Here is a 13,285-nt window from a genome sequence, read left to right as displayed (position 1 = left end):
CCGCCTCCCCCTCTCTCCCTATTTATTCCAGAACCTTCACCCCATCCCCCTTTCTGATGAAGGGTCAAGGCCCGAAACGTCAGCTTTTGTGCTCCTGAGATGCTGCTGGACCTGCTGTGTTCATCCAGCCCCACATTTTATTATCAAGGAGATGCCAGTGTTGGGCTGGCATGGATAAAATTGGAAGTCACACGACACCAGGTTGTTGTCCAACAGGTTTATTTGCAAACAAAAGCTTTCAGAGTACTGCTCCTTTATCAGGTCAGAATTTAAACAAACTTGTTGGACTATAACCTAGTGTCGTATGACTTCCAATTTTGGTTGAACAAAGCAGCAGTGTAAACACCACTTACAATGCTGTTCAGTAATTTACTTTTAATATGCAAAGCGATCTTTTTCACAATCCTTCGTTCTTTGCTCATTTCAGTCCACAATCAAAAATGCAGTAAGTAAAAAGGTTCAATGTTTACAGGTAGAATGCTCAACTGTAAGTCCTGAATAATTCTGTACAACAGCAAAACTGAGCCAAAAGTAGAGTTAGGAGATGGTGCCAGGAGGGTGGTAGGAATGATTCCAGGCCAAATATTTGCTAAAAGAGGTGGGTCTTAAGGAAGGTCTTAACAAAGAAAAGGGGGTGGAGGTGTCAGGCAGGGACAAAGCAATTTGGGGAGAATTTCAAGGCAAGGGGCCCAGCAGGCTGAAGGCAAAATAACCAACAATTGTACAAAGTTATTGGGGGAGAGGGAAGTGTATTAAGGCAAGAAAACAGTTCTTCAGCTGCAAGTTAAAGATCTGACGCAGGATACAGAAAGAGAGAGTGATGACAATACAACAGGATTTTAAATACAGAGGTGAGTAAGTTGAAATTTTGGAAGACATTGCAGGTGATAAGGATGGAGCGGAGTCTCAAAAAGTCTTGCAATTAAGAAGATGCATCTTGATTGGCCTGTCTGTCTGAGATCAGAAAGATGAGGCGATCAAGTTACTTCACAGATTAGCTGAAAGTCTAGTGTCACCATCCCTCCAACATTGCTCTTTGATGCTCTGGAGAGTGCATGGCAATGTCCTGGAATCTATTTGCCATCAATTTGGGCATTTATAGAGACAATAAGATATTTAAAAATTCTATGGTTCATTCCAGTTTGTTTGAACGTTTCCATTTTTTAGATTTAAAAAGTACTGGAGATGGGACTAGGGGTTGGATCAGGGAGTCATGGGATGAAATCTCCACGGTTATGTCCAATCAGAGTTGGCAACCCTTAAACAGCTCAGGCTGTCATCGAAAAGCATCAATGCAGCTTCAACTTAGATCTGTCTCCAAGTCTTCCAGCCTTTTGCTTAAAAACTTTTTAAAAAGATTGGATTAAGAAAAAAGTGCATCAAAAAGAGGTGTATTACACCAGGACTTCTGTCACTTTTCTCAGGGCACCTCTCACAAGCTGTTTCTGAGTAAACAAGGTGACAAACTGACAATGTGACAGATTCTACTGGAAGCACTTCTGTTGCGACCAATGATAATTGGTTAGCAATTAAAGGGAATATTAATATGTTAATGCCTGCTGCTATCGTTGCAGCAATCTGGAGACTGCATAATGGAACAAACTAGCTACGCAGGCAATTTCTAGCCAAAGGACAAATGTGGATTGCACCCAACTGTGAGACAACGAAGCCTATGGTGAAATGAATTTAAAGTCATCAGCACATTTCAAAAACTGGGGGACACTCAGGCAGAGGACATGAACCTCTGCTTCTCTTCCCAAAGATAGGTCACCCCAATTCCTTTGCTGTACAACAATGGAGCTGGCCCTGACCGAGTGTTACAGACTGGCACATTCCAGGGTCCAGGACTAAATGCTGGGGGGCACACCAAAGCTTGGGGCAGCTGCTGCCAAGGTGCAGGGGGAAGAGATCACCTTTTAAGATCTTCTGCCAAAATTAAATGGGAGACTGTTCAGTTATCAGATCCTCTTGATGCCTCAAATATATGTAAATGCTAAGTTGTACACGTAAGAAAGGGTTTAGTTTGTTTGTTCGATAAAGTCAAACTCCAGTTTTTGTTTGCATCTTCATCCACCACTGTACAGAACTGCTTTAATGACTATGAATGTATACAAAGATATCTTTATGAATAAAGCATTTCTTGAAACGAAAAAAATCTGGTAAACCTGTGTGACTGAAAACATGATCATTCAAAAATTATTTGGATGTTACAAAGAACACAAACAATGTCTACAGCAAGGAATTGATTGTAACGCTTAATATGGCTCTTGATCAGGGAACCACTGCACAACTCACACAGTTCTACATCAGTGTGACAGTGTTTAGCATATTCAGGAAGCCGATGTTTAAGATAGTTACAAATAAATCCAACAGAGAAATCAAAAGAATGTGGAGGTTGATCCCAAAAAACACACTATTGCAATAGCTCACCAAATTCCTTCAATGGTCCTTTACAACTCATTCTTCTAGACGGATAGAGTATCCAAGGGCTCCAGATATATGTGAATACCACCTCCTCCTGGTTTCCCTCCAGGTCACACGCTATCTCAACTTGGAATTAAGTTGCCATTCCTCTGCTGTCACTGGGTCAAAATCTTGGAATATCCTTCCTAATGGTTCTGTGAGTGTCCCTACAACCGATGGACTGCAACAGATCAAGAAAGCAGCTCACCACCACCTTCTCCAGGGCAATTACTTATGGGTAGTGAATGCTGCCCTGACTTCCCATGTAATGAACATAAAGGTAAATAAAGGGAAGGCAAATGGCACTTACACGTTTTAAACAACCTTTAAATATCTTGTTTGGATCTACATGGAAGTCAAGGGTTACGGGTCAGGCAGGAAAGTGGAGCTGAAGCCATGATCAGATCAACCAGGAAGTGTGAGGAGTCAAATGGTCTGGCGTATTTCTTATGCTCACATGAGGGTGAAAGGTGGAGAAGTCTTTTTTTTTAACTTCATTCACGAGACGAGGGCATTGCTGGCCAGGCCAGAATTTATTGTCCATCCCTAATGACCCAGAGGGCAGTTAACAGTCAACCAAATTGCTGTGGGTCTGGAGTCACATGTAGGTCAGAGCCACCCACAAAACCTCCCACGGTCCAAAGATGTGCAGGTCAGGTGGAGTGGCCACATTAAATTGCCCACAGTGTTCAGGGATGTGTAGCTGAGGTGGGCTAAAGGGGGATGAGTGTGGGTGGGATGCTCCAATGGTCGTTGTGGACTTGTTGAGCCAAATGGCCTGTTTCCACACTGTAGGGATTCTGTGATTCTATGATTACCTCTGTCTCTGGATTAACAGCCCAGTGATAATGTCACTAGGATAGTATCTCCTCATGAGGTGATATGGTGAAATGAAATGGGGTAGGAGAAAGCTCATGAGCAGCAGAAAAAGAAGCATGGACCCGTTCGATGTGCTAGAAATAATTTGGTCAAAGCAACAGCCCAGACTGAGATCCTCACAGTGCTCTCCAAACAACACCGTACTTAATGTAGCACTCCACAACCCAATAGCTTTTTAGGTTTACTAGGGAACAAGAATCATTTTGAGTCAAGACCCCCAGAGATTTGTCCTCATCATTGCAAATGCCAAATGCTGAATGATGAACAGACTCTAGATCAATGTAGACCATGCAATATAACTTAGCCAGAGTGCAACGTTATACAATATGATGCATTAATTCAGATACACAATTTACCACAGTATAACATAATAACCTTCGCTGAATGTACTGCAGCAGTTCAAGAATACAGCTAACCATCACCTTCTCAAGGGCAAGCAATGCCCAAATTCCATAAATGAATAAAAAAAGGTGTTTTTTTAAATAACTTTTTTATTCTTTCACCCTGGCTGTCACTGACTAGGCCAACATTGAATGCCACTCCCCAGTTTCTCAGAGGGCAGTTAAGAGTCAAAGACATTGCTATGATTCTAGAGTCACATAGCATCCATGGGCAGATTTCCTTCATTGGAACCAGATGGGGTTTTACATTTGCTATTAGTGGGCAGCATGGTGGCTCAGTGGTTAGCACTGCAGCCTCACAGTGCCAGGGACCTGGGTTCGATTCCAGCCTCAGGCAACGGTCTGTGTGGAGTTTGCATGTTCTCTCCACGTCAGTGCGGGTTTTCTCCGGGAGCTCTGGTTTCCTCCCACCTTCCATAGATGAGCAAGCTAGGTGGATTAGCCATGCTAAGTTGCCTGTAGTGTTCAGGGGTGTGTGGGTTATAGGGGGAATGGGCCTGGATGAGATGCTCCAAGAAGTGGTGTGGACTTTTTGGCTGAAGGGCCTGTTTCCACACTGTAGGGAATCTAATCTAGTTACATGGGCATCACTGGCTAAGTCCACATTGTAATCAAACTTTAGCCATCTACCATTTGAGCCCATGCCCCTAGTACATTAGCCTGCTGTTCAAGGATTATGAGTGAAATTACTACTGCCTGCAATAAACCTATGAGAGCTGTGAGATTTTACTGATTGGTGACGGAGAGTAATGATTGCAAAAATGACTTATGCAATGGTAAAACACCTGGGGCAGCTTTTATGGGGAGTCTGTGTTAGGGGAGCTCCCTGCCCTGAGTGAATATTTCCCCTGATGAAGGTCATCGACTCAGAAGCCACTTGCTGCTGATTTGAACCACCTCACGAGTGGAAACGATAATGCACTGTGCAATCAGTGTTCACAAGGCTCCTTCAAAAGAGCAAGGTTCTAATTAAGTAGGAAGAAGGAATCCGGTGATGATTACAGCTTTGCAAAAAGGGCCTCTCTTTCGCAGGCCACAGCGCTTGCTAAAAAATGTCAGCTTCAGGTAGCATTCTGGGCTGCATCACTTTCTGTCTGCTTTCTCAATGCCACCCACACTCTTAACCATTAAAAAAAGTGGTTTAAAAGCAGCTAGCAGAGTTCAGAAAGTATCTTGGCATTGAACAGGTTCTGCAGGCTAAAACACAGGGGGTAATGGGAGGAGTATACTTTGAAAGGACTTGGTGGGAGGGGGGTAGGAAGAAGAGATACAAACAGAGCAGAGTTGCGAATAATCTCATTATTCCACATGGTTGCTCCCAATCTGCTGTGTCAGGTGGAGGCAGCAGCTGCGGCATCAGTTTACTACAGGTGTCTCTCAGTGAAAGCGAACACCTGAGAGCCCTCATTGTGAGGAGCTACCTTTGAGTCACTTTGCTCTGCAGCACCTAGACTTTGCTGTGCATGGCGGTCTGATAATAACGCCCCATAATTTCTACATCTCACCCATCGCCAGGTTTGATTCCACCCTAGACCGACTGTGTGGAGTTTGCACGCTCTCCCTGAGTCTGCATGGGTTTGCTCTGGTTTCCTCCCACAGTCCAAAGGTGTGCAGGGTAGGTGGATTGGCCATGGGAAATTTCCCTTAATGTCCAGGGATGTGTAAATTAAATTGGATTAGACATGGGTTACATAGAAAGGACAGGGGAATGAGTCCAAGTGGGATTTTCTCCGAAGGTGCAGTGTGGGCTTGTTGGTCCGAATGGCCTGTTTCCGCACTGTGGGGATCCTATGATGATTCTATGATAACACAGGGTCCTGTAGCTTTAAAAAAAACATTGAACCCACACTGTTCACATCTCTCACTATTGCAAACCAGAGTCCAGCCAGCTGAGCTAACCAGTTCCCAAAATGTCTTTTAGAAGTGCAAGCTCTTAAAAAAAATTATACATGTTAGATCCAATTGTTAGCACGTTCAAAAGCTGGGAATTTTGACGTTGAAGTAGCATTTTTGTTTTGCGTGGTGAGGTGTCTTTTGGCTGATTGTCCAGGACACCACCCAGAATGAAAGTAACAAAGGAAGAACTTGCATTTGTGTAGCGCCTTTCGTAACCTTAGGTTGAAGTGTCCTAATGTGGGGGAGCAGAGAAGTAAATGCACTCACGACAACAGTTACTACATTTTAAAAAGTGCTTCACTGGCTATCAAAATGCTCTGGGTGTCCAGGAGTTGTGAAATGCTCTGCATGAAGGTTAAATTGCCAAAGTCGTACAGCACAGAAACAGACTCTTCAGTCCAACTCATTCATGCCAACCAGATATCCTAAATTAATCTAGTCCCATTTGCCAGCATTTGGCCCATATCCCTCTAAACCCTTCCCATTCATATACCCATCCAGTTGCCTCTTAAGTATTGTAATTGTACCAGCCTCCACCACTTCCTCAGCTCATTCCATTCATTCACCAGCCTTTGTGTGTAAAAGTTGCTCCTTCAGTCCCTTTTAATTTTTTCCCCTCTCACCTTTAATCTATACACTCGAGCTTTGAACTCCCCCACCTCTGAGAAAGAGAACTTGGCCATTCATCCTTTTCATGCACCTCATGATTTCATAAACCTCTATAAGGTCACCCCTCAGCCTCTGATGCTCCAGGAAAAACAGCCCCAGCCTATTTCAGCCTCTCCCGATAGCTCAAACCCTCCAACCCAGGCAACATCCTTGTAAATCTTTTCTGCACCCATTCAAGTTTGACAACATCTTTAGGATTGCTCTCCCATTAAAAAAGAGAGGGAGGCACACAGTCAACGGGTGGCGGTTCAACTTGAGGCTCACCATGCCTCAAATGAGGGGAGAAGTTGAGATAAAGAGTATTTCAAGGTAATCTCAGCCAGTACAGGAATTGAACCCACACTGTTCACATCTCTCAATATTGCAAACCAGAGTCCAGCCAGCTGAGCTAGCCAGTTCCCAAAAGGCCTTTTAGAAGTGCAAGTTCTTAAAAAAATTATACACGTTAGATCCTGGTCCAACAGATCTAAAATACATTGTATGGAATCATATTAATCAATCTGATTTAGAGTTCCATAGTCAACAATAAAGTTGATTAAATCTTCCAGTTCCAGATTTTGAATTTAAGCTGTTCTAATCATTCATTAAAGCTTCATAATCCCATTTTCAATTCTTATTCTGTGGTGCAGTCCACCCACTCACACCACTGTGTACTGGCTACATAGCCCAATGGTTAATTTGTGTTTTAATTGCATTTCCAGGAAACTAACAAGATTGCAAACACTCTTCAAGGTCCCAAGAATTTTTACGTTAATCAATGTTTTCTGTGGGACAATGTCAAATGATACCTGAAGATGCAAAATACCTGACGGAATCACAGTATGGCTATAGCACAGGAGGAGGCCATTCAGCCCACTGTGTTTGCAACAGCATTCTAAATGAGCATTGCACCCGTCGCTTTTCCTTCACTTTCTCCCTGTAACCTTGCACATTCTTCCTATACAGGTAACAATCCAACTCTCTCTCAAAATCTTTGATTAAACCTGCCACCACCACACTCTCAGGCAGTGCATTTCTGATGTTAATGAGGAGCAGAGGCATAAGTCATTGACTCCCATGCTGCTCCTGGACTGAGCCCCCAACCTGAGGAATGCAACCATTCCCCACCCCTCTTCACGCCCCCACCCTAAGCCCTGGCCTTGGTTATTGTACGCTCAGGTATCCATCTGCCCCAGATGCAGATTTTAACCACTTGCAGAATGAAAATGTCACTCCCGATGACTACATTGCTTCATTGACATTTACTGCACATTCAACAATCCGACAGCTTCTCCCTTTCTGTTGTCTCTTGTAATCCAGAACCTTGATCAATGTCTCTGGTTAACCTACACCAGCAACGCGACCAAGCAGGGGCAGAAGTAGAACCCTAATCTTCCCCTACCAATATATAGCCATTAGGAACTGAACATACCCACATATTCCTGCAGCACTTACAGATCCCTCCCTAAACCCCCTGGGCTTTTCTTTAATTGCTTAAAAACTCCCTCTTTGTCTAAGCTTTTAGTCATCTGCCCTTGGTATCTACCTTCTTGGCCGAGGTTCAAATTTGTTGGAGTGTGCTATGGCAAAACACCTTGGGATGTTTTACTTATTTGTAAGGCACAATACAAATGCAGCTTATCATCCACAGAGGAGACTGACTGTCTTGTGAAATGAGCAAACAGAACTAAATTTCTGACCCAACAATGGTTCACATCTCAGAGACAGCACAGTTAGCTCAGCTGATCAGACGGTTGGTTTGCAGTGCAGGATGATGTGACAAGTATGACTTCAATTTCCACATTGGGTGACGTTATTCTGAAGGACTTTCCTTCTCAACCATTTCCCTTACCTGAGGCGTGGTGACCCTTCTCTAAGACAACAACCCCCTGTACCAAGGTGACTTTACTTTCTACATCTGTGAAATTGTGCTGCCCTCCCCCCATCTATGGATCCTGCCTCAAAATGTAACCCCATAGAACCCTGGCTCATCAAGGACAGACATGGTTACAGAGAATCAGTGTAGTCCATGGCACCAAAAACCAGTGTCAGTTGGCAATAGCAGCCCTTTAAATTTGAAAGTGAACTTCAGTCATGTGGCAAACAATGCCAGGACTGGAGAAATGTTGCCAGGACCATGAGGTATTTACAGAACAGAAGGCTACTTGGGACCATTGAGTCCTTACTCGCTCTCTGTGGAGCAATTCAGGCAGACCCACTCCCCCTGCATCCCTGCAAGTTTATTTCCCACAAATTGCCAATCCAATCTCCTTTTGAAATAATTGATATTTAGAATTAGATTTACTGTCCTGTGCATGCAATTACTGAAGTACGGTTAAAAGTTTAAAATGTCACAGAATCCCTGCAGCGTGGAAACAGGCTCTTCAGCCCAACAAGTCCATGCCAACCCTCATCAGTGCATCCCACCCAGACCCATCCCCGTGTAACCCACTTAATGTACACATCCTTGAACACCATGCAATTTAGTGAGGCCAGTCCACCTAGCCTGCACATCTTTGGACTGCAGGCAGGAAATACAGCACCTGGAGGAAACCCACGCAGCCACAGGGAGAACGTGCAATCTCCACACAGACAGTCACCCAAGGATGGAATTGACCCTGGATCCGTGGCACTGTAAGGAAACAGTGCTAAGCATTGAGCCACCGTACAACCCTAAAACAACAGATGAACAGGAGCCTGAACACTGCTACTTTGCCACCACCATCTTGGGTATAGCCAACCAGCGGGGTTTTATTCCCCCTGACAACTTGCAGTCATCATTAGGCTCTTAATTCTACAGTCTTGGTGAATTTAGATTCCACAATCCACCAGGGTGTGGATTTGAACTCAGGTCCCCAGAATGTTACTTGGGTCTCTGGATTAACAGTACAGCAATAATACCACTGGGCCACTACCTCCCCGACACCCCTGACATAAGCTAGGCCCTCATGACTTAATCTTGGTTACAAAATACGTAGGTACAAATCTTAGAGAGAAATAAAAATAAAATACATTACCTTGGTGATTCATAGTATCAGTTAGAGAACAAGAAATAAAGTCAAGAGGATAAACCTTGCAGGCAGATTAACAGACTACAGAGAAACATTACATCAGCACAGGAGGCTTCCACACATGGGCTGACCAGGCCTGTAAGCCACTGGCTGCCCACACTGGTGCCCGAATATTTTGCACCCAACACCTTCATAATGAGGCCCTCCAGGTCATAAGCACTCACATGATAATAGCATATTCTTCTTGACATCCCTCTTATCCCACATGTGCGTCCACTCACACAATGACAGTCAACCAAAGGGAACAGTTTTCTTTGTCCATCTTATCAGAATCTGTTGAAGTCCCAACAATCAGAAGTCACAATGATGGGAAAAACCCTGGATGACATTTTCCCACCATTCAATATATTCACCCAAAAAATGCTCAGACTTATTCAATGTTGACCATCGCTGACAGCGGCAAAAGTATATTTTTTAGCGAGCCACACATTTCTCTCTGTACTGACCTGCCTCCCAATCACAGCATGAACCTGGCCAGTAGCATGGTGAGGGCAACAGAAAGAGAAAGAGAGGAGAGTCCTCAAAGACATTACAAGTCGTCACCATCCAAATATGTGTATCCTTTCCAATGGAACCCCTCATTGTTGGCCAGTCAGAAACAACGCCCACACCTAAATGATTTCCCATAACAGTGGTCCCACTTCAAAGGTAAGAGGTAACAAGGTGTAGAGCTGAATGAACACAGCCGGCCAAGCAGCATCAAAGGAGCAGGAATGCTTATATTTCGGGTCTGGGCCCCATTTCTGAAGAAGAGTCTAGGCCCGAAACGTCAGCTTTCCTGCTCCTCTGATGTTGCTTGGCCTGCTGTGTTCATCCAGCTCCACACCTTGTTACCTCAGATTCTCCAGCATCGGCAGTTCCTACTATCTCTGAGATCACTTTAAAGGCGTTTAGTTTGACTCCGAGACACTTGGGGGCACTTCCTGCAACAGTGATGAAAGATAAGTCTGTCTTGCCCTTTATGAAGATGGAGAGGTGGGAGAACTGTGCAAGAATAGTCTCGTGTTGGGGGTGGTGGGTGATGGGCTGGTTTAGGGATGTGGATGCTGTTGTGGAGGGAATAGTAGAATTTTAAATGGTTTGTTCCTTTTTAATAAGGGGGGGGCAAAGCCTTTGACAGCTCCCAGTGAGACGTTTAAAGCTTTAAATTCAGAGGAAGCAGTACAAAAACATCAAAACGTGAATCAGTAAAGAGGAAGAACTGGGAGGAACATTATCCTGCTATACAGATCGGGTAAATTTCTGAATGAGCGTAGAAATGATTGTATCCACCCAACAGCCCATCTCAGAGTAGCGTTTGGTGTCTATTTTGGAAGCTTAGTGTTAAGGGAATCCCTGCGCTATGACCACTCGCTCTCTCGCTCACTCACTGTGTACTTTAAGCCACGTTATCACGGTGTCTGAATTGCTGTCCCTAGCTCAGGCTGGAACAGAAATGCAGAAGCTAAGCTCATTTACCTGTCTGCCGTCCGGTGGCAGCTGTTGCTAGGCGCCGAGAGATCCCTTAGCTGACACCGGAGGGATCCGGTGATCCATTTCGGGACGGAGACACTACTCTCTTAAGAGGGTTCTGCACAGAGACAGAGAGAAGGGGGTCGCGGTTCCAGAGGAGGAGGGCTGTATTTAAACAGACATGCGAGGGTGAATCTGGTATAAGGACTGTACCATCTGAGACGCTTTCTCTCTCTCTCTCTCACACACACACACACACACACACATGCACTGCTGTCTTTACAAATGTTAAAGCGAAGAGCCCCCCCACGCACTCAAAAGAAGCAAAAAACATTTCAGTCAAATTGTTGCTAAACGGCTTATTTCCGCTGCTGGAGCTACGTTTCCAAGCAGCAAGATGATAGCAGAAATGTTAACTAGCCTCCAGCACTTATTGCTAAACCATTCTTTTTTAAGAAAGCTAAAAATAGAATTCAGTGCATGTTCGGTGGGTGGGGGGAAGGAATCAGAGAAATAACCACAAGGTGTAATGATCGAAAGAAAGCATTTCGTTGAGATATTTCCTAATCGACCTGCTCAGTGATGTTGTGACACACCTCTGGAGCTGGTGAATCCTAGCCCCCTGCCTCAGAAATAGGGACACTGCCACTGCACCCCAAAGCAGTTGGGTGAGATTGTAGTGGAGAGAGAGATAATGGGAACTGCAGATGCTGGAGATTCCAAGATAATAAAATGTGAGGCTGGATGAACACAGCAGGCGAAGCAGCATCTCAGGAGCACAAAAGCTGACGTTTCGGGCCTAGACCCTTCATCAGAGAGGGGGATGGGGTGAGGGTTCTGGAATAAATAGGGAGAGAGGGGGAGGCGGACCGAAGATGGAGAGTAAAGAAGATAGGTGGAGAGGGTGTAGGTGGGGAGGTAGGGAGGGGATAGGTCAGTCCAGGGAAGACGGACAGGTCAAGGAGGTGGGATGAGGTTAGTAGGTAGCTGGGGGTGCGGCTTGGGGTGGGAGGAAGGGATGGGTGAGAGGGAGAACCGGTTAGGGAGGCAGAGACAGGTTGGACTGGTTTTGGGATGCAGTGGGTGGGGGGGAAGAGCTGGGCTGGTTGTGTGGTGCAGTGGGGGGAGGGGATGAACTGGGCTGGTTTAGGGATGCAGTGGGGGAAGGGGAGATTGTAGTGGCATCTGTCCATTGGACCTTCCTCCAGCACCAGAAGTTGAACCCAGCCTCCCGACTCCGAGCTAGGGACATTACCATTGCACCATAAGAGACGACTGTGTATCTAGTCAGGCAAACAGTCATTATAGACATTTTCCTAATCAATCTGCTCAGCAGTTATAAACACACCTCTGGAGCAGATGGGACGTGAAGCTTGGCCTTCAGCTCAGAAGCAGGGACTCTACCGCTGCACCACAAGAGCCCTCAGGCTGTTGGTCAATTCATTTTATGGTGTAGAGATTTCCTCGAGACCATCACAGGGATGTATCAATCTAATCAAAGGAACACAGATTACAAAGTGTGAAGCTGGATGAACACAGCAGGCCAAGCAGCATCTTAGTAGTTTTTGTGCTCCTAAGATGCTGCTTGGCCTGCTGTGTTCATCCAGCTTCACACCGTGTTATCTCGGATTCCCCAGCATCTGCAGTTCCCATTATCTTTCATCACAAAGGGACACAGATTGTTTGGATTTGGAACAATGGACTGCCAAGTCAGGCTTTGATTTAACTGAGCTGTGATGGCTGTAGGGCTCTCGTGGTGCAGGAGTAGTGCACCTATCTCAAAGCTAGAAGGCCTAGGTTCAAGTCCTGCCTGCTGTAGCAGAATGTCAGATCATCCCTCAATAGATTCTTTTTTAAATATCTGAAATAAGAGCAGAATTTTGCTGGACAACATTCAGCAGGTCAGGCAGCTTCTAAGACAGGTCCACAGTTTAGCTTTGAGGTTGTTGGCTTTTCATTAAGGTTTATGATAGGTAATAAACTTATCTAGGGCTGGACATGACTGTCTTTAAACTTTAACTTGGCAATGAACTGGAAATGGTCAAATGTGGCCTATTGGTCTAATATATTGTTTAATTTCCTTATTTAAGGACTGATATATATATTAACTGATGCAGCGGGAGTGTTCCTACCTCTGGACCAAAAGACCCACCTGCTCCAGAAATACATCATAAAATGTAATATCTCCAGAACAGAGAAAAATCCCCTTCACCCCATCCAGTCTGCGCCAGCCAGGAACAAACACATCTGTTTGAATCCCATCTTCCAGCTCTTGGCCCATAGCCTTGTACACTAAATAATTATTATCATAATTAGACATCTGACTAATTTGATTAAAAATATCTACAAATGCAACAGAAACCTTTCAGCAAATGTTCACTCAACTGACACCTGTGATATTGAGGTTATTGATGGCTTGGACTCATATTCATTGGAGTTTTGAGATAAATGACATTATTGAAACATGCTCTGAGG

The 13,285-nt window shown here is 44.7% G+C and overlaps 1 protein-coding gene across 1 annotated transcript in view; it reads right to left on the bottom strand.

The window, feature by feature from the left end:
- The window catches only part of LOC125467564 (ras-GEF domain-containing family member 1A-like), a 210,323-nt gene extending 199,304 nt beyond the window's left edge, over nt 1-11,019 (bottom strand). The window contains exon 1 of the mRNA XM_059640273.1: nt 10,817-11,019. The gene's annotated coding sequence lies outside the window, so the exon portion shown is untranslated. The remainder of the gene's footprint in view (nt 1-10,816) is intronic.
- Between the last annotated feature and the right edge of the window lie 2,266 nt (nt 11,020-13,285).

This window comes from Stegostoma tigrinum, chromosome 37 (assembly GCF_030684315.1).
Source record: "Stegostoma tigrinum isolate sSteTig4 chromosome 37, sSteTig4.hap1, whole genome shotgun sequence".
Classification (NCBI taxonomy): Eukaryota; Metazoa; Chordata; class Chondrichthyes; order Orectolobiformes; family Stegostomatidae; genus Stegostoma; species Stegostoma tigrinum.
Note: the sequence above shows the minus strand (reverse complement) of the source record. Positions and strands in the feature narration are given on the sequence as shown.